General features: G+C 35.2%; 8 non-coding genes and 9 pseudogenes across 8 annotated transcripts; 9 read left to right on the top strand and 8 right to left on the bottom strand.

The window, feature by feature from the left end:
• Positions 1-474: 474 nt before the first annotated feature.
• On the top strand, positions 475-624 carry LOC138312283 (U1 spliceosomal RNA; annotated as a pseudogene).
• An 847-nt stretch (positions 625-1,471) lies between these two features.
• On the bottom strand, positions 1,472-1,628 carry LOC138312296 (U1 spliceosomal RNA). The gene has a single exon (XR_011206901.1). It is a non-coding gene; the product is annotated as a U1 spliceosomal RNA (small nuclear RNA).
• A 951-nt stretch (positions 1,629-2,579) lies between these two features.
• On the top strand, positions 2,580-2,729 carry LOC138312282 (U1 spliceosomal RNA; annotated as a pseudogene).
• An 845-nt stretch (positions 2,730-3,574) lies between these two features.
• Positions 3,575-3,731, bottom strand: LOC138312309 (U1 spliceosomal RNA). The gene has a single exon (XR_011206910.1). It is a non-coding gene; the product is annotated as a U1 spliceosomal RNA (small nuclear RNA).
• A 943-nt stretch (positions 3,732-4,674) lies between these two features.
• LOC138312281 (U1 spliceosomal RNA) lies at positions 4,675-4,824 on the top strand (annotated as a pseudogene).
• An 849-nt stretch (positions 4,825-5,673) lies between these two features.
• On the bottom strand, positions 5,674-5,830 carry LOC138312293 (U1 spliceosomal RNA). The gene has a single exon (XR_011206899.1). It is a non-coding gene; the product is annotated as a U1 spliceosomal RNA (small nuclear RNA).
• Positions 5,831-6,780: 950 nt separating this feature from the next.
• Positions 6,781-6,930, top strand: LOC138312280 (U1 spliceosomal RNA; annotated as a pseudogene).
• Positions 6,931-7,775: 845 nt separating this feature from the next.
• Positions 7,776-7,932, bottom strand: LOC138312292 (U1 spliceosomal RNA). Its single transcript, XR_011206898.1, has one exon. It is a non-coding gene; the product is annotated as a U1 spliceosomal RNA (small nuclear RNA).
• A 952-nt stretch (positions 7,933-8,884) lies between these two features.
• On the top strand, positions 8,885-9,034 carry LOC138312320 (U1 spliceosomal RNA; annotated as a pseudogene).
• Positions 9,035-9,880: 846 nt separating this feature from the next.
• Positions 9,881-10,037, bottom strand: LOC138312303 (U1 spliceosomal RNA). Its single transcript, XR_011206905.1, has one exon. It is a non-coding gene; the product is annotated as a U1 spliceosomal RNA (small nuclear RNA).
• A 953-nt stretch (positions 10,038-10,990) lies between these two features.
• On the top strand, positions 10,991-11,140 carry LOC138312316 (U1 spliceosomal RNA; annotated as a pseudogene).
• Positions 11,141-11,991: 851 nt separating this feature from the next.
• On the bottom strand, positions 11,992-12,148 carry LOC138312302 (U1 spliceosomal RNA). The gene has a single exon (XR_011206904.1). It is a non-coding gene; the product is annotated as a U1 spliceosomal RNA (small nuclear RNA).
• A 955-nt stretch (positions 12,149-13,103) lies between these two features.
• On the top strand, positions 13,104-13,253 carry LOC138312304 (U1 spliceosomal RNA; annotated as a pseudogene).
• An 847-nt stretch (positions 13,254-14,100) lies between these two features.
• On the bottom strand, positions 14,101-14,257 carry LOC138312301 (U1 spliceosomal RNA). Its single transcript, XR_011206903.1, has one exon. It is a non-coding gene; the product is annotated as a U1 spliceosomal RNA (small nuclear RNA).
• Positions 14,258-15,213: 956 nt separating this feature from the next.
• On the top strand, positions 15,214-15,363 carry LOC138312291 (U1 spliceosomal RNA; annotated as a pseudogene).
• Positions 15,364-16,212: 849 nt separating this feature from the next.
• On the bottom strand, positions 16,213-16,370 carry LOC138312312 (U1 spliceosomal RNA). The gene has a single exon (XR_011206912.1). It is a non-coding gene; the product is annotated as a U1 spliceosomal RNA (small nuclear RNA).
• Positions 16,371-17,342: 972 nt separating this feature from the next.
• Positions 17,343-17,492, top strand: LOC138312279 (U1 spliceosomal RNA; annotated as a pseudogene).
• Positions 17,493-18,950: the final 1,458 nt, after the last annotated feature.

Below are 18,950 nucleotides of genomic sequence, written 5' to 3'. Positions count from 1 at the left end.
TTATCTCCCTTCATTTGAATAGTTGATGCAAGTGTGTAAAATATGTTTGTTTTATTATCCTAATAAACAACAATGCAGTTATTCCAGTTAAACGAAATTTCAAGTTTGGACACAAGAAACACATACCTGCTTACCGGATTGTAAATTGACAACATAAGCTTTAAACACACCGCTACATAATTCTATCGGAAAACGTACAATAAACGTCAGTTGATGTATAGGGTGCGTCTTTTCATATCTATTCCAATATTAATACATTCAGATTACGTTTTTATCGCTTTTGAATTTTCGAATGAATACCACTTAAAGAAATCAATATACGAAAAGGCTTATTCTTCACTCGTTAGACATCTAAACATAATACTCTGATATTAAGTTACACCAAATAAGATAGATTTGTATAGTGTTTTCAGTTAGTCATTTCAAATATTCGTCTAAAAACTGTTTAAAACTAAATGGATTGCTTTCAATGTCATACTTACCTGGTGTAGGGATAACCGTGGTCAAAATGGCGGTTTCCCCAGGGTGAGGTCTGTCCATTGCACAGCGGACAGATTGGCCCCTGCGACAGAGATCGGGCACGTAATTTATTGGTGTGGGGATCTGCGTTCGCGCTCATCCCTGACAAAATCAAATACGAATGTTAGATACTGAACAGCACGAAAAACCGAATGCTTTTCCACAGACGACAATGTTAGCGTTTGTCACGGTCCAGGTTAAGTTGAGTTTTTTTCTATCATTTGGTGATCTCCATGTCATGAATATAATTAAAACTACGTGTATTGTTAAAAAGAAGTATTCCTTGTGTGAATATTAAACATGATATAATATATTGAAAATGACTATTTTCGTGGATAATATTCTAAATATTCTTCTTTCATCCGATATGTGTTCCAGTTTGGACAGATTTGATGTTTATTGTAAAATGTATAGATAAATCCATGTTTTTGGTTGTGTGGGCAAAAGCCCGTTTTATAAACAAAGCGTAATACGGAACAAGCAAGTAAATAATAAAAAAATACTTTCGAAATAGCCCGTGTGTAGAAGATTGATCCCCGGATAGAATTTCGTCCGGGCCATTGGTTGGCCGGTTTATTATGAATTTCAAAGTAGTTTTTTTACTGAAAATATTTCCTGACACGGTATTTAGTTCCAAAATATCAGTGATATGAATTTAGAAATCCAGTGTGAAATTTACCTTCAAAATATCAATTTTGATATAAAATGCTGAAAATATTAGAATTTCAGTATATGTCAGTGTATAATGCACCATATTTCAAAATGGCTGCTCTGGTGGGAGTTTGAGCTGAAGGACTTCCATTAATTTTGTTAGTTATAGATCACACGATTATTGAATTGATTTAACAGTTCTTATAGTACGTTCTAAAACGTTAACACTGTGGTCAATGGAAACATTAGCTTGGTTTCTATTAAGGCTAAGAGTAGACTAATATTTGAAATTTGATTTTGTCAGGGATGAGCGCTAACGCAGATCCCTACACTAACAAATTACGTGCCCGCATCTCCATTAGGGACCGCAGGGGCCAGTCTGACCGTACTGCAATGGTCAGACCTCACCCTAGGGACACCGCCCTGTTGACCACGGTTATCCCAGCACAGGTAAGTATGACTGTTCCAACAGTAATTTTGCTTTTAAATTATCGCCGAGAATTGATAGAAAAGTGTCTTCTCGGAAGATAATGACATGATACGTATGTCATAAAGCTAAACACTTGATAACATAGCGTTTATTGTCATTCCGAATATTCCATAAAACACCAGTTATCGATTAAAATGTCTATACAGTTTTTATAACAAATAAAAGTTGATGAATTAAGGAAAATGTAAGTATTTATTCAGTGTGAACATAAATGTGAACGTACAAAATACATAATTTGACGTATATACAACGATTACGGCGTAATGAAATCTGTTCATCACATATTGTAAGGTGTTTTGTTACTATTGTATATGTATACGTTATTCAGTCCCTTATACATAAAAACAACAGTCAATCAACACCTATATTTTGGAAATGAATCTTGTTTTGTGTCAATTAGGAATGTGCGTGTCAGACAGGATTACAATGGTACATGAGCTCGACTTATCTCCCTTCATTTGAATAGTTGATGCAAGTGTGTAAAATATGTTTGTTTTATTATCCTAATAAACAACAATGCAGTTATTCCAGTTAAACGAAATTTCAAGTTTGGACACAAGAAACACATACCTGCTTACCGGATTGTAAATTGACAACATAAGCTTTAAACACACCGCTACATAATTCTATCGGAAAACGTACAATAAACGTCAGTTGATGTATAGGGTGCGTCTTTTCATATCTATTCCAATATTAATACATTCAGATTACGTTTTTATCGCTTTTGAATTTTCGAATGAATACCACTTAAAGAAATCAATATACGAAAAGGCTTATTCTTCACTCGTTAGACATCTAAACATAATACTCTGATATTAAGTTACACCAAATAAGATATATTTTGTATAGTGTTTTTAGTTAGTCATTTCAAATATTCGTCTAAAAACTGTTTAAAACTAAATGGATTGCTTTCAATGTCATACTTACCTGGTGTAGGGATAACCGTGGTCAAAATGGCGGTTTCCCCAGGGTGAGGTCTGTCCATTGCACAGCGGACAGATTGGCCCCTGCGACAGAGATCGGGCACGTAATTTATTGGTGTGGGGATCTGCGTTCGCGCTCATCCCTGACAAAATCAAATACGAATGTTAGATACTGAACAGCACGAAAAACCAAATGCTTTTCCATAGACGACAATGTTAGCGTTTGTCACGGTCCAGGTTAAGTTGAGTTTTTATTCTATCATTAGGTTTTCTCCATGTCATGAATATAATTAAAACTACGTGTATTGTTAAAAAGAAGTATTCCTTGTGTGAATATTAAACATGATATAATATATTGAAAATGACTATTTTCGTGGATAATATTCTAAATATTCTTCTTTCATCCGATATGTGTTCCAGTTTGGACAGATTTGATGTTTATTGTAAAATGTATAGATAAATCCACGTTTTTGGTTGTTTGGGCAAAAGCCCGTTTTATAAACAAAGCGTAATACGGAACAAGCAAGTAAATAATAAAAAAATACTTTCGAAATAGCCCGTGTGTAGAAGATTGAGCCCCGGATAGAATTTCGTCCGGGCCATTGGTTGGCCGGTTTATAATGAATTTCAAAGTAGTTTTTTACTGAAAATATTTCCTGACACGGTATTTAGTTCCAAAATATCAGTGATATGAATTTAGAAATCCAGTGTGAAATTTACCTTCAAAATATCAATTTTGATATGAAATGCTGAAATATTAGAATTTCAGTATATGTCAGTGTATAATGCACCATATTTCAAAATGGCTGCTCTGGTGGGAGTTTGAGCTGAAGGACTTCCATTAATTTTGTTAGTTATAGATCACACGATTATTGAATTGATTTAACAGTTCTTATAGTACGTTCTAAAACGTTAACACTGTGGTCAATGGAAACATTAGCTTGGTTTCTATTAAGGCTAAGATAGACTAATATTTGAAATTTGATTTTGTCAGGGATGAGCGCTAACGTAGATCCCTACACTAACAAATTATGTGCCCGCATCTCCATTAGGGACCGCAGGGGCCAGTCTGACCGTAGTGCAATGGTCAGACCTCACCCAAGGGACACCGCCCAGTTGACCACGGTTATCCCAGCACAGGTAAGTATGACTGTTCCAACAGTAATTTTGCTTTTAAATTATCGCCGAGAATTGATAGAAAAGTGTCTTCTCGGAAGATAATGACATGATACGTATGTCATAAAGCTAAACACTTGATAACATAGCGTTGTCATTCTGAATATTCCATAAAACACCATTTATCGATTAAAATGTCTATACAGTTTTTATAACAAATAAAAGTTGATGAATTAAGGAAAATGTAAGTATTTATTCAGTGTGAACATAAATGTGAACGTACAAAATACATAATTTAACGTATATACAACGATTTCGGCGTAATGAAATCGGTTCATCACATATTGTAAGGTGTTTTATACATAAAAACAACACGTCAATCAGGTGTTTTATACATAAAAACAACAGTCAATCAACACCTATATTTTGGAATTGAATCTTGTTTTGTGTCAATTAGGAATGTGCGTGTCGGACAGGATTACAATGGTAAATGAGCTCGATTTATCTCCCTTCATATGAATAGTTGATGCAAGTGTGTAAAATATGTTTGTTTTATTATCCTAATAAACAACAATGCAGTTATTTCAGTTAAGCGAAATTTCAAGTTTGGACACAAGAAACACATACCTGCTTACCGGATTGTAAATTGACAACATAAGCTTTAAACATACCGCTACATAATTCTATCGGAAAACGTACAATAAACGTCAGTTGATGTATAGGGTGCGTCTTTTCATATCTATTCCAATATTAATACATTCAGATTTAGTTTTTATCGCTTTTGAATTTTCGAATGAATACCACTTAAAGAAATCAATATACGAAAAGGCTTATTCTTCACTCGTTAGACATCTAAACATAATACTCTGATATTAAGTTACACCAAATAAGATAGATTTGTATAGTGTTTTCAGTTAGTCATTTCAAATATTCGTCTAAAATATGTTTAAAACTAAATGGATTGCTTTCAATGTCATACTTACCTGGTGTAGGGATAACCGTGGTCAAAATGGCGGTTTCCCCAGGGTGAGGTCTGTCCATTGCACAGCGGACAGATTGGCCCCTGCGACAGAGATCGGGCACGTAATTTATTGGTGTGGGGATCTGCGTTCGCGCTCATCCCTGACAAAATCAAATACGAATGTTAGATACTGAACAGCACGAAAAACCGAATGCTTTTCCACAGACGACAATGTTAGCGTTTGTCACGGTCCAGGTTAAGTTGAATTTTTTGTTCTATCATTAGGTGATCTCCATGTCATGAATATAATTAAAACTACGTGTATTGTTAAAAAGAAGTATTCCTTGTGTGAATATTAAACATGATATAATATATTGAAAATGACTATTTTCGTGGATAATATTCTAAATATTCTTCTTTCATCCGATATGTGTTCCAGTTTGGACAGATTTGATGTTTATTGTAAAATGTATAGATAAATCCACGTTTTTGGTTGTTTGGGCAAAAGCCCGTTTTATAAACAAAGCGTAATACGGAACAAGCAAGTAAATAATAAAAAAAATACTTTCGAAATAGCCCGTGTATAGAAGATTGAGCACCGGATAGAATTTCGTCCGGGCAATTGGTTGGCCGGTTTTACAATGAATTTCAAAGTAGTTTTTTACTGAAAATATTTCCTGACACGGTATTTAGTTCCAAAATATCAGTGATATGAATTTAGAAATCCAGTGTGAAATTTACCTTCAAAATATCAATTTTGATATAAAATGCTGAAAATATTAGAATTTCAGTATATGTCAGTGTATAATGCACCATATTTCAAAATGGCTGCTCTGGTGGGAGTTTGAGCTGAAGGACTTCCATTAATTTTGTTAGTTATAGATCACACGATTATTGAATTGATTTAACAGTTCTTATAGTACGTTCTAAAACGTTAACACTGTGGTCAATGGTAACATTAGCTTGGTTTCTATTAAGGCTAAGATAGACTAATATTTGAAATTTGATTTTGTCAGGGATGAGCGCTAACGCAGATCCCTACACTAACAAATTACGTGCCCGCATCTCCATTAGGGACCGCAGGGGCCAGTCTGACCGTAGTGCAATGGTCAGACCTCACCCTAGGGACACCGCCCAGTTGACCACGGTTATCCCAGCACAGGTAAGTATGACTGTTCCAACAGTAATTTTGCTTTTAAATTATCGCCGAGAATTGATAGAAAAGTGTCTTCTCGGAAGATAATGACATGATACGTATGTCATAAAGCTAAACACTTGATAACATAGCGTTTATTGTCATTCCGAATATTCCATAAAACACCATTTATCGATTAAAATGTCTATACAGTTTTTATAACAAATAAAAGTTGATGAATTAAGGAAAATGTAAGTATTTATTCAGTGTGAACATAAATGTGAACGTACAAAATACATAATTTGACTTATATACAACGATTACGGCGTAATGAAATCTGTTCATCACATATTGTAAGGTGTTTTGTTACTATTGTATATGAATACGTTATTCAGTCCCTTATACATAAAAACAACAGTCAATCAATACCTATATTTTGGAAATGAATCTTGTTTTGTGTCAATTAGGAATGTGCGTGTCAGACAGGATTACAATGGTACATGAGCTCGACTTATCTCCCTTCATTTGAATAGTTGATGCAAGTGTGTAAAATATGTTTGTTTTATTATCCTAATAAACAACAATGCAGTTATTCCAGTTAAACGAAATTTCAAGTTTGGACACAAGAAACACATACCTGCTTACCGGATTGTAAATTGACAACATAAGCTTTAAACACACCGCTACATAATTCTATCGGAAAACGTACAATAAACGTCAGTTGATGTATAGGGTGCGTCTTTTCATATCTATTCCAATATTAATACATTCAGATTTAGTTTTTATCGCTTTTGAATTTTCGAATGAATACCACTTAAAGAAATCAATATACGAAAAGGCTTATTCTTCACTCGTTAGACATCTAAACATAATACTCTGATATTAAGTTACACCAAATAAGATATATTTGTATAGTGTTTTTAGTTAGTCATTTCAAATATTCGTCTAAAAACTGTTTAAAACTAAATGGATTGCTTTCAATGTCATACTTACCTGGTGTAGGGATAACCGTGGTCAAAATGGCGGTTTCCCCAGGGTGAGGTCTGTCCATTGCACAGCGGACAGATTGGCCCCTGCGACAGAGATCGGGCACGTAATTTATTGGTGTGGGGATCTGCGTTCGCGCTCATCCCTGACAAAATCAAATACGAATGTTAGATACTGAACAGCACGAAAAACCGAATGCTTTTCCACAGACGACAATGTTAGCGTTTGTCACGGTCCAGGTTAAGTTGAGTTTTTTTCTATCATTTGTTGATCTCCATGTCATGAATATAATTAAAACTACGTGTATTGTTAAAAAGAAGTATTCCTTGTGTGAATATTAAACATGATATAATATATTGAAAATGACTATTTTCGTGGATAATATTCTAAATATTCTTCTTTCATCCGATATGTGTTCCAGTTTGGACAGATTTGATGTTTATTGTAAAATGTATAGATAAATCCACGTTTTTGGTTGTTTGGGCAAAAGCCCGTTTTATAAACAAAGCGTAATACGGAACAAGCAAGTAAGTAATAAAAAAATACTTTCGAAATAGCCCGTGTATAGAAGATTGAGCCCCGGATAGAATTTCGTCCGGGCCATTGGTTGGCCGGTTTTATAATGAATTTCAAAGTAGTTTTTTACTGAAAATATTTCCTGACACGGTATTTAGTTCCAAAATATCAGTGATATGAATTTAGAAATCCAGTGTGAAATTTACCTTCAAAATATCAATTTTGATATGAAATGCTGAAATATTAGAATTTCAGTATATGTCAGTGTATAATGCACCATATTTCAAAATGGCTGCTCTGGTGGGAGTTTGGGCTGAAGGACTTCCATTAATTTTGTTAGTTATAGATCACACGATTATTGAATTGATTTAACAGTTCTTATAGTATGTTCTAAAACTTTAACACTGTGGTCAATGGAAACATTAGCTTGGTTTCTATTAAGGCTAAGATAGACTAATATTTGAAATTTGATTTTGTCAGGGATGAGCGCTAACGCAGATCCCTACACTAACAAATTACGTGCCCGCATCTCCATTAGGGACCGCAGGGGCCAGTCTGACCGTAGTGCAATGGTCAGACCTCACCCTAGGGACACCGCCCAGTTGACCACGGTTATCCCAGCACAGGTAAGTATGACTGTTCCAACAGTAATTTTGCTTTTAAATTATCGCCGAGAATTGATAGAAAAGTGTCTTCTCGGAAGATAATGACATGATACGTATGTCATAAAGCTAAACACTTGATAACATAGCGTTTATTGTCATTCCGAATATTCCATAAAACACCAGTTATCGATTAAAATGTCTATACAGTTTTTATAACAAATAAAAGTTGATGAATTAAGGAAAATGTAAGTATTTATTCAGTGTGAACATAAATGTGAACGTACAAAATACATAATTTGACGTATATACAACGATTACGGCGTAATGAAATCGGTTCATCACATATTGTAAGGTGTTTTTGTTACTATTGTATATGTATACGTTATTCACTCCCTTATACATAAAAACAACAGTCAATCAACACCTATATTTTGGAAATGAATCTTGTTTTGTGTCAATTAGGAATGTGCGTGTCGGACAGGATTACAATGGTAAATGAGCTCGATTTATCTCCCTTCATATGAATAGTTGATGCAAGTGTGTAAAATATGTTTGTTTTATTATCCTAATAAACAACAATGCAGTTATTCAGTTAAACGAAATTTCAAGTTTGGACACAAGAAACACATACCTGCTTACCGGATTGTAAATTGACAACATAAGCTTTAAAACACACCGCTACATAATTCTATCGGAAAACGTACAATAAACGTCAGTTGATGTATTAGGGTGCGTCTTTTCATATCTCTACCAGTATTAAAACCTACAAATTTTGTTTTTGACGCTTTTAAATTTTCGATTGAATACCACTTAAAGAAATCAATATACGAAAAGGCTTATTCTTCACTCGTTAGACATCTAAACATAATACTCTGATATTAAGTTACACCAAATAAGATAGATTTGTATAGTGTTTTCAGTTAGTCATTTCAAATATTCGTCTAAAATATGTTTAAAACTAAATGGATTGCTTTCAATGTCATACTTACCTGGTGTAGGGATAACCGTGGTCAAAATGGCGGTTTCCCCAGGGTGAGGTCTGTCCATTGCACAGCGGACAGATTGGCCCCTGCGACAGAGATCGGGCACGTAATTTATTGGTGTGGGGATCTGCGTTCGCGCTCATCCCTGACAAAATCAAATACGAATGTTAGATACTGAACAGCACGAAAAACCGAATGCTTTTCCACAGACGACAATGTTAGCGTTTGTCACGGTCCAGGTTAAGTTGAGTTTTTTTCTATCATTTGGTGATCTCCATGTCATGAATATAATTAAAACTACGTGTATTGTTAAAAAGAAGTATTCCTTGTGTGAATATTAAACATGATATAATATATTGAAAATGACTATTTTCGTGGATAATATTCTAAATATTCTTCTTTCATCCGATATGTGTTCCAGTTTGGACAGATTTGATGTTTATTGTAAAATGTATAGATAAATCCACGTTTTTGGTTGTTTGGGCAAAAGCCCGTTTTATAAACAAAGCGTAATACGGAACAAGCAAGTAAATAATAAAAAAATACTTTCGAAATAGCCCGTGTGTAGAAGATTGAGCCCCGGATAGAATTTCGTCCGGGCCATTGGTTGGCCGGTTTTATAATGAATTTCAAAGTAGTTTTTTTACTGAAAATATTTCCTGACACGGTATTTAGTTCCAAAATATCAGTGATATGAATTTAGAAATCCAGTGTGAAATTTACCTTCAAAATATCAATTTTGATATGAAATGCTGAAATATTAGAATTTCAGTATATGTCAGTGTATAATGCACCATATTTCAAAATGGCTGCTCTGGTGGGAGTTTGAGCTGAAGGACTTCCATTAATTTTGTTAGTTATAGATCACACGATTATTGAATTGATTTAACAGTTCTTATAGTACGTTCTAAAACGTTAACACTGTGGTCAATGGAAACATTAGCTTGGTTTCTATTAAGGCTAAGATAGACTAATATTTGAAATTTGATTTTGTCAGGGATGAGCGCTAACGCAGATCCCTACACTAACAAATTACGTGCCCGCATCTCCATTAGGGACCGCAGGGGCCAGTCTGACCGTAGTGCAATGGTCAGACCTCACCCAAGGGACACCGCCCAGTTGACCACGGTTATCCCAGCACAGGTAAGTATGACTGTTCCAACAGTAATTTTGCTTTTAAATTATCGCCGAGAATTGATAGAAAAGTGTCTTCTCGGAAGATAATGACATGATACGTATGTCATAAAGCTAAACACTTGATAACATAGCGTTTATTGTCATTCCGAACATTCCATTAAACACCATTTATCGATTAAAATGTCTATACAGTTTTTATAACAAATAAAAGTTGATGAATTAAGGAAAATGTAAGTATTTATTCAGTGTGAACATAAATGTGAACGTACAAAATACATAATTTGACGTATATACAACGATTACGGCGTAATGAAATCGGTTCATCACATATTGTAAGGTGTTTTGTTACTATTGTATATGTATACGTTATTCAGTCCCTTATACATAAAAACAACAGTCAATCAACACCTATATTTTGGAAATGAATCTTGTTTTGTGTCAATTAGGAATGTGCGTGTCAGACAGGATTACAATGGTACATGAGCTCGATTTATCTCCCTTCATATGAATAGTTGATGCAAGTGTGTAAAATATGTTTGTTTTATTATCCTAATAAACAACAATGCAGTTATTTCAGTTAAGCGAAATTTCAAGTTTGGACACAAGAAACACATACCTGCTTACCGGATTGTAAATTGACAACATAAGCTTTAAACACACCGCTACATAATTCTATCGGAAAACGTACAATAAACGTCAGTTGATGTATAGGGTGCGTCTTTTCATATCTATTCCAATATTAATACATTCAGATTTAGTTTTTATCGCTTTTGAATTTTCGAATGAATACCACTTAAAGAAATCAATATACGAAAAGGCTTATTCTTCACTCGTTAGACATCTAAACATAATACTCTGATATTAAGTTACACCAAATAAGATATATTTGTATAGTGTTTTTAGTTAGTCATTTCAAATATTCGTCTAAAAACTGTTTAAAACTAAATGGATTGCTTTCAATGTCATCATACTTACCTGGTGTAGGGATAACCGTGGTCAAAATGGCGGTTTCCCCAGGGTGAGGTCTGTCCATTGCACAGCGGACAGATTGGCCCCTGCGACAGAGATCGGGCACGTAATTTATTGGTGTGGGGATCTGCGTTCGCGCTCATCCCTGACAAAATCAAATACGAATGTTAGATACTGAACAGCACGAAAAACCGAATGCTTTTCCACAGACGACAATGTTAGCGTTTGTCACGGTCCAGGTTAAGTTGAGTTTTTTTTTCTATCATTAGGTGATCTCCATGTCATGAATATAATTAAAACTACGTGTATTGTTAAAAAGAAGTATTCCTTGTGTGAATATTAAACATGATATAATATATTGAAAATGACTATTTTCGTGGATAATATTCTAAATATTCTTCTTTCATCCGATATGTGTTCCAGTTTGGACAGATTTGATGTTTATTGTAAAATGTATAGATAAATCCACGTTTTTGGTTGTTTGGGCAAAAGCCCGTTTTATAAACAAAGCGTAATACGGAACAAGCAAGTAAATAATAAAAAAATACTTTCGAAATAGCCCGTGTGTAGAAGATTGAGCCCCGGATAGAATTTCGTCCGGGCCATTGGTTGGCCGGTTTATTAATAAGAATTTCAAAGTAGTTTTTTTACTGAAAATATTTCCTGACACGGTATTTAGTTCCAAAATATCAGTGATATGAATTTAGAAATCCAGTGTGAAATTTACCTTCAAAATATCAATTTTGATATGAAATGCTGAAATATTAGAATTTCAGTATATGTCAGTGTATAATGCACCATATTTCAAAATGGCTGCTCTGGTGGGAGTTTGAGCTGAAGGACTTCATTAATTTTGTTAGTTATAGATCACACACGATTATTGAATTGATTTAACAGTTCTTATAGTACGTTCTAAAACGTTAACACTGTGGTCAATGGAAACATTAGCTTGGTTTCTATTAAGGCTAAGATAGACTAATATTTGAAATTTGATTTTGTCAGGGATGAGCGCTAACGCAGATCCCTACACTAACAAATTACGTGCCCGCATCTCCATTAGGGACCGCAGGGGCCAGTCTGACCGTAGTGCAATGGTCAGACCTCACCCAAGGGACACCGCCCAGTTGACCACGGTTATCCCAGCACAGGTAAGTATGACTGTTCCAACAGTAATTTTGCTTTTAAATTATCGCCGAGAATTGATAGAAAAGTGTCTTCTCGGAAGATAATGACATGATACGTATGTCATAAAGCTAAACACTTGATAACATAGCGTTTATTGTCATTCCGAATATTCCATAAAACACCAGTTATCGATTAAAATGTCTATACAGTTTTTATAACAAATAAAAGTTGATGAATTAAGGAAAATGTAAGTATTTATTCAGTGTGAACATAAATGTGAACGTACAAAATACATAATTTGACGTATATACAACGATTACGGCGTAATGAAATATGTTCATCACATATTGTAAGGTGTTTTGTTACTATTGTAAATATGTATACGTTATTCAGTCCCTTATACATAAAAAACAACAGTCAATCAACACCTATATTTTGGAAATGAATCTTGTTTTGTGTCAATTAGGAATGTGCGTGTCAGACAGGATTACAATGGTACATGAGCTCGACTTATCTCCCTTCATTTGAATAGTTGATGCAAGTGTGTAAAATATGTTTGTTTTATTATCCTAATAAACAACAATGCAGTTATTCCAGTTAAACGAAATTTCAAGTTTGGACACAAGAAACACATACCTGCTTACCGGATTGTAAATTGACAACATAAGCTTTAAACACACCGCTACATAATTCTATCGGAAAACGTACAATAAACGTCAGTTGATGTATAGGGTGCGTCTTTTCATATCTATTCCAATATTAATACATTCAGATTTAGTTTTTATCGCTTTTGAATTTTCGAATGAATACCACTTAAAGAAATCAATATACGAAAAGGCTTATTCTTCACTCGTTAGACATCTAAACATAATACTCTGATATTAAGTTACACCAAATAAGATATATTTTTGTATAGTGTTTTTAGTTAGTCATTTCAAATATTCGTCTAAAAACTGTTTAAAACTAAATGGATTGCTTTCAATGTCATACTTACCTGGTGTAGGGATAACCGTGGTCAAAATGGCGGTTTCCCCAGGGTGAGGTCTGTCCATTGCACAGCGGACAGATTGGCCCCTGCGACAGAGATCGGGCACGTAATTTATTGGTGTGGGGATCTGCGTTCGCGCTCATCCCTGACAAAATCAAATACGAATGTTAGATACTGAACAGCACGAAAAACCGAATGCTTTTCCACAGACGACAATGTTAGCGTTTGTCACGGTCCAGGTTAAGTTGAGTTTTTTTTCTATCATTAGGTGATCTCCATGTCATGAATATAATTAAAACTACGTGTATTGTTAAAAAGAAGTATTCCTTGTGTGAATATTAAACATGATATAATATATTGAAAATGACTATTTTCGTGGATAATATTCTAAATATTCTTCTTTCATCCGATATGTGTTCCAGTTTGGACAGATTTGATGTTTATTGTAAAATGTATAGATAAATCCATGTTTTTGGTTGTGTGGGCAAAAGCCCGTTTTATAAACAAAGCGTAATACGGAACAAGCAAGTAAATAATAAAAAAATACTTTCGAAATAGCCCGTGTGTAGAAGATTGAGCCCCGGATAGAATTTCGTCCGGGCCATTGGTTGGCCGGTTTTATTATGAATTTCAAAGTAGTTTTTTACTGAAAATATTTCCTGACACGGTATTTATTTCCAAAATATCAGTGATATGAATTTAGAAATCCAGTGTGAAATTTACCTTCAAAATATCAATTTTGATATGAAATGCTGAAAATATTAGAATTTCAGTATATGTCAGTGTATAATGCACCATATTTCAAAATGGCTGCTCTGGTGGGAGTTTGAGCTGAAGGACTTCCATTAATTTTGTTAGTTATATATCACACGATTATTGAATTGATTTAACAGTTCTTATAGTACGTTCTAAAACGTTAACACTGTGGTCAATGGTAACATTAGCTTGGTTTCTATTAAGGCTAAGATAGACTAATATTTGAAATTTGATTTTGTCAGGGATGAGCGCTAACGCAGATCCCTACACTAACAAATTACGTGCCCGCATCTCCATTAGGGACCGCAGGGGCCAGTCTGACCGTAGTGCAATGGTCAGACCTCACCCAAGGGACACCGCCCAGTTGACCACGGTTATCCCAGCACAGGTAAGTATGACTGTTCCAACAGTAATTTTGCTTTTAAATTATCGCCGAGAATTGATAGAAAAGTGTCTTCTCGGAAGATAATGACATGATACGTATGTCATAAAGCTAAACACTTGATAACATAGCGTTTATTGTCATTCCGAATATTCCATAAAACACCAGTTTATCGATTAAAATGTCTATACAGTTTTTATAAACAAATAAAAGTTGATGAATTAAGGAAAATGTAAGTATTTATTCAGTGTGAACATAAATGTGAACGTACAAAATACATAATTTGACGTATATACAACGATTACGGCGTAATGAAATCTGTTCATCACATATTGTAAGGTGTTTTGTTACTATTGTATATGTATACGTTATTCAGTCCCTTATACATAAAAACAACAGTCAATCAACACCTATATTTTGGAAATGAATCTTGTTTTGTGTCAATTAGGAATGTGCGTGTCAGACAGGATTACAATGGTACATGAGCTCGACTTATCTCCCTTCATTTGAATAGTTGATGCAAGTGTGTAAAATATGTTTGTTTTATTATCCTAATAAACAACAATGCAGTTATTCCAGTTAAATGCGAAATTTCAAGTTTGGACACAAGAAACACATACCTGCTTACCGGATTGTAAATTGACAACATAAGCTTTAAACAACACCGCTACATAATTCTATCGGAAAACGTACAATAAACGTCAGTTGATGTATAGGGTGCGTCTTTTCATATCTATTCCAATATTAATACATTCAGATTTAGTTTTTATCGCTTTTGAATTTTCGAATGAATACCACTTAAAGAAATCAATATACGAAAAGGCTTATTCTTCACTCGTTAGACATCTAAACATAATACTCTGATATTAAGTTACACCAAATAAGATATATTTGTATAGTGTTTTTTAGTTAGTCATTTCAAATATTCGTCTAAAAACTGTTTAAAACTAAATGGATTGCTTTCAATGTCATACTTACCTGGTGTAGGGATAACCGTGGTCAAAATGGCGGTTTCCCCAGGGTGAGGTCTGTCCATTGCACAGCGGACAGATTGGCCCCTGCGACAGAGATCGGGCACGTAATTTATTGGTGTGGGGATCTGCGTTCGCGCTCATCCCTGACAAAATCAAATACGAATGTTAGATACTGAACAGCACGAAAAAAAACCGAATGCTTTTCCACAGACGACAATGTTAGCGTTTGTCACGGTCCAGGTTAAGTTGAGTTTTTTTTCTATCATTAGGTGATCTCCATGTCATGAATATAATTAAAACTACGTGTATTGTTAAAAAGAAGTATTCCTTGTGTGAATATTAAACATGATATAATATATTGAAAATGACTATTTTCGTGGATAATATTCTAAATATTCTTCTTTCATCCGATATGTGTTCCAGTTTGGACAGATTTGATGTTTATTGTAAAATGTATAGATAAATCCACGTTTTTGGTTGTTTGGGCAAAAGCCCGTTTTATAAACAAAGCGTAATACGGAACAAGCAAGTAAGTAATAAAAAAATACTTTCGAAATAGCCCGTGTGTAGAAGATTGAGCCCCGGATAGAATTTCGTCCGGGCCATTGGTTGGCCGGTTTATTATGAATTTCAAAGTAGTTTTTTACTGAAAATATTTCCTGACACGGTATTTAGTTCCAAAATATCAGTGATATGAATTTAGAAATCCAGTGTGAAATTTACCTTCAAAATATCAATTTTGATATGAAATGCTAAAAATATTAGAATTTCAGTATATGTCAGTGTATAATGCACCATATTTCAAAATGGCTGCTCTGGTGGGAGTTTGAGCTGAAGGACTTCCATTAATTTTGTTAGTTATAGATCACACGATTATTGAATTGATTTAACAGTTCTTATAGTACGTTCTAAAACGTTAACACTGTGGTCAATGGAAACATTAGCTTGGTTTCTATTAAGGCTAAGATAGACTAATATTTGAAATTTGATTTTGTCAGGGATGAGCGCTAACGTAGATCCCTACACTAACAAATTATGTGCCCGCATCTCCATTAGGGACCGCAGGGGCCAGTCTGACCGTAGTGCAATGGTTCAGACCTCACCCAAGGGACACCGCCCAGTTGACCACGGTTATCCCAGCACAGGTAAGTATGACTGTTCCAACAGTAATTTTACTTTTAAATTATCGCCGAGAATTGATAGAAAAGTGTCTTCTCGGAAGATAATGACATGATACGTATGTCATAAAGCTAAACACTTGATAACATAGCGTTGTCATTCTGAATATTCCATAAAACACCATTTATCGATTAAAATGTCTATACAGTTTTTATAACAAATAAAAGTTGATGATGATTAAGGAAAATGTAAAGTATTTATTCAGTTGTTAACATAAATTGTGAACGTACAAAATACATAATAATTGACGTATATACATTTGTACAACGATTACGGCGTAATGAAATCGGTTCATCACATATTGTAAGGTGTTTAGTAAGTATTGTACAAATGTATATGTATAAATTATTCAGTTCCTTATAAATAAAAACAACAGTCAATCAACACCTATATTTTGGAAATGAATCTTGTTTTGTGTCAATTAGGAATGTGCGTGTAAGACAGGATTACAATGGTACATGAGCTCGATTTATCTCCCTTCATATGAATAGTTGATGCAAGTGTGTAAAATACGTTTGTTTTATTATCCTAATAAACAACAATGCAGTTATTTCAGTTAAACGAAATTTCAAGTTTGGACACAAGAAACACACTACCTGATTAACGGATTGTAATAATGACAACATAAGCTTTAAACACACCGCTACATAATTCTATCGGAAAACGTACAATAAACGTTCAGTTGATGTATAGGGTGCGTCTTTTCATATCTCTACCAGTATTAAAACCTACAAATTTTGTTTTTGACGCTTTTAAATTTTCGATTGAATACCACTTAAAGAAATCAATATACGAAAAGGCTTATTCTTCACTCGTTAGACATCTAAACATAATACTCTGATATTAAGTTACACCAAATAAGATAGATTTGTATAGTGTTTTCAGTTAGTCATTTCAAATATTCGTCTAAAATATGTTTAAAACTAAATGGATTGCTTTCAATGTCATACTTACCTGGTGTAGGGATAACCGTGGTCAAAATGGCGGTTTCCCCAGGGTGAGGTCTGTCCATTGCACAGCGGACAGATTGGCCCCTGCGACAGAGATCGGGCACGTAATTTATTGGTGTGGGGATCTGCGTTCGCGCTCATCCCTGACAAAATCAAATACGAATGTTAGATACTGAACAGCACGAAAAACCGAATGCTTTTCCACAGACGACAATGTTAGCGTTTGTCACGGTCCAGGTTAAGTTGAGTTTTTTTTCTATCATTTGTTGATCTCCATGTCATGAATATAATTAAAACTACGTGTATTGTTAAAAAGAAGTACTTCCTTGTGTGATTTAAACATGATATAATATATTGATAATGACTATACCGTGGATAATATTCTAAATATTCTTCTTTCCCCGATATGTGTTCCAGTTTGGACCTAAATAAACACCCCCCCGTAAAACACCCCATATACCCTAATCCATGTTTTTGGTTAATGGGGCACCCCCCCCGTTCTAAAACAAAAGCTTAATACGGAACCCCCTCAAGTACTCTTACAATTTAATAAAACCCCTCATCCGACCCCCCCCCCACTAGCCCCTTAGTGATCCCCTCTATTGATTATTTCACAACAAACCCTAGGTGGCCCAATTTATTAAAACACCATCCAAACCCCTGACTACTTAAAACCCCCCCCAAACACCTTACAAACTAACCCCCACAACCCAATATCACCAACCCCCCATTTATAAATCCCAACCGAAACCCACAACCCCACCCCCCCCCCCCCCCACCCCAATCTCACCCCACAACCCCCCAAATACACATACCCTATACACCATCCCCCCCACAAACCCCCCATATACCCCACATTATCTCCTTACAAAATTCTAAATCCCAAAATCCTTCCCCCAACCCCCCAACCAATAACTAACATCACCCCTCACTCAACAATCCAATCAAACCCCTAAAAAATACCCTAACGCCCCCCCCCCACCCCCTAACCCCCCCATATTACCCCATTACCCCAACTCAATTAAACACAACCTTCACCATAAATCCACCACAAATCCCAAATCAAAATACCTTTAATCTCCCTCACTCCCTCACCACCCCCCCCCCCCACTAAACTATCCCCCCTCACCCCAACTTTCCCTCCTTTTCCTACATCCCACTATCCAATTACCTCCCACCCCACCCCTTTCCCCCTCCCCTAATCCCCACTTAACACCCCTCCCATTAAGTTACATCCCCATAACCCCGGCCGCCCCCCCCTAACAAAACCAAAACCCCCCCCTCCCATCCCATAACCCCCCCTATACAACAACCTTCCTCACCATCAACTAAATACACTACTCACAACCCCCAATCCCCAACTTAAACAATACCCAACCTCAACAACTGAAACCCCCCCAAAACAAACAACTAAAAAGAAATACACACCCTAAAAAACAAACCCCCAACCCTTATCATCCAACCTTCCCCATACCTAAAAACAACCATATAAACCCCATACAATATTCCCTACCCCCAACCAAACAAATCCTACACACCCCACTAAACCTTCTACAATCCCACTTAACACCCAACAATACCTTATAAACTACTTACAATACCCC

This window comes from Argopecten irradians, unplaced genomic scaffold, assembly GCF_041381155.1.
Source record: "Argopecten irradians isolate NY unplaced genomic scaffold, Ai_NY scaffold_0271, whole genome shotgun sequence".
Taxonomy (NCBI): domain Eukaryota; kingdom Metazoa; phylum Mollusca; class Bivalvia; order Pectinida; family Pectinidae; genus Argopecten; species Argopecten irradians.
This window is presented reverse-complemented; position numbering and strand designations above follow the sequence as displayed.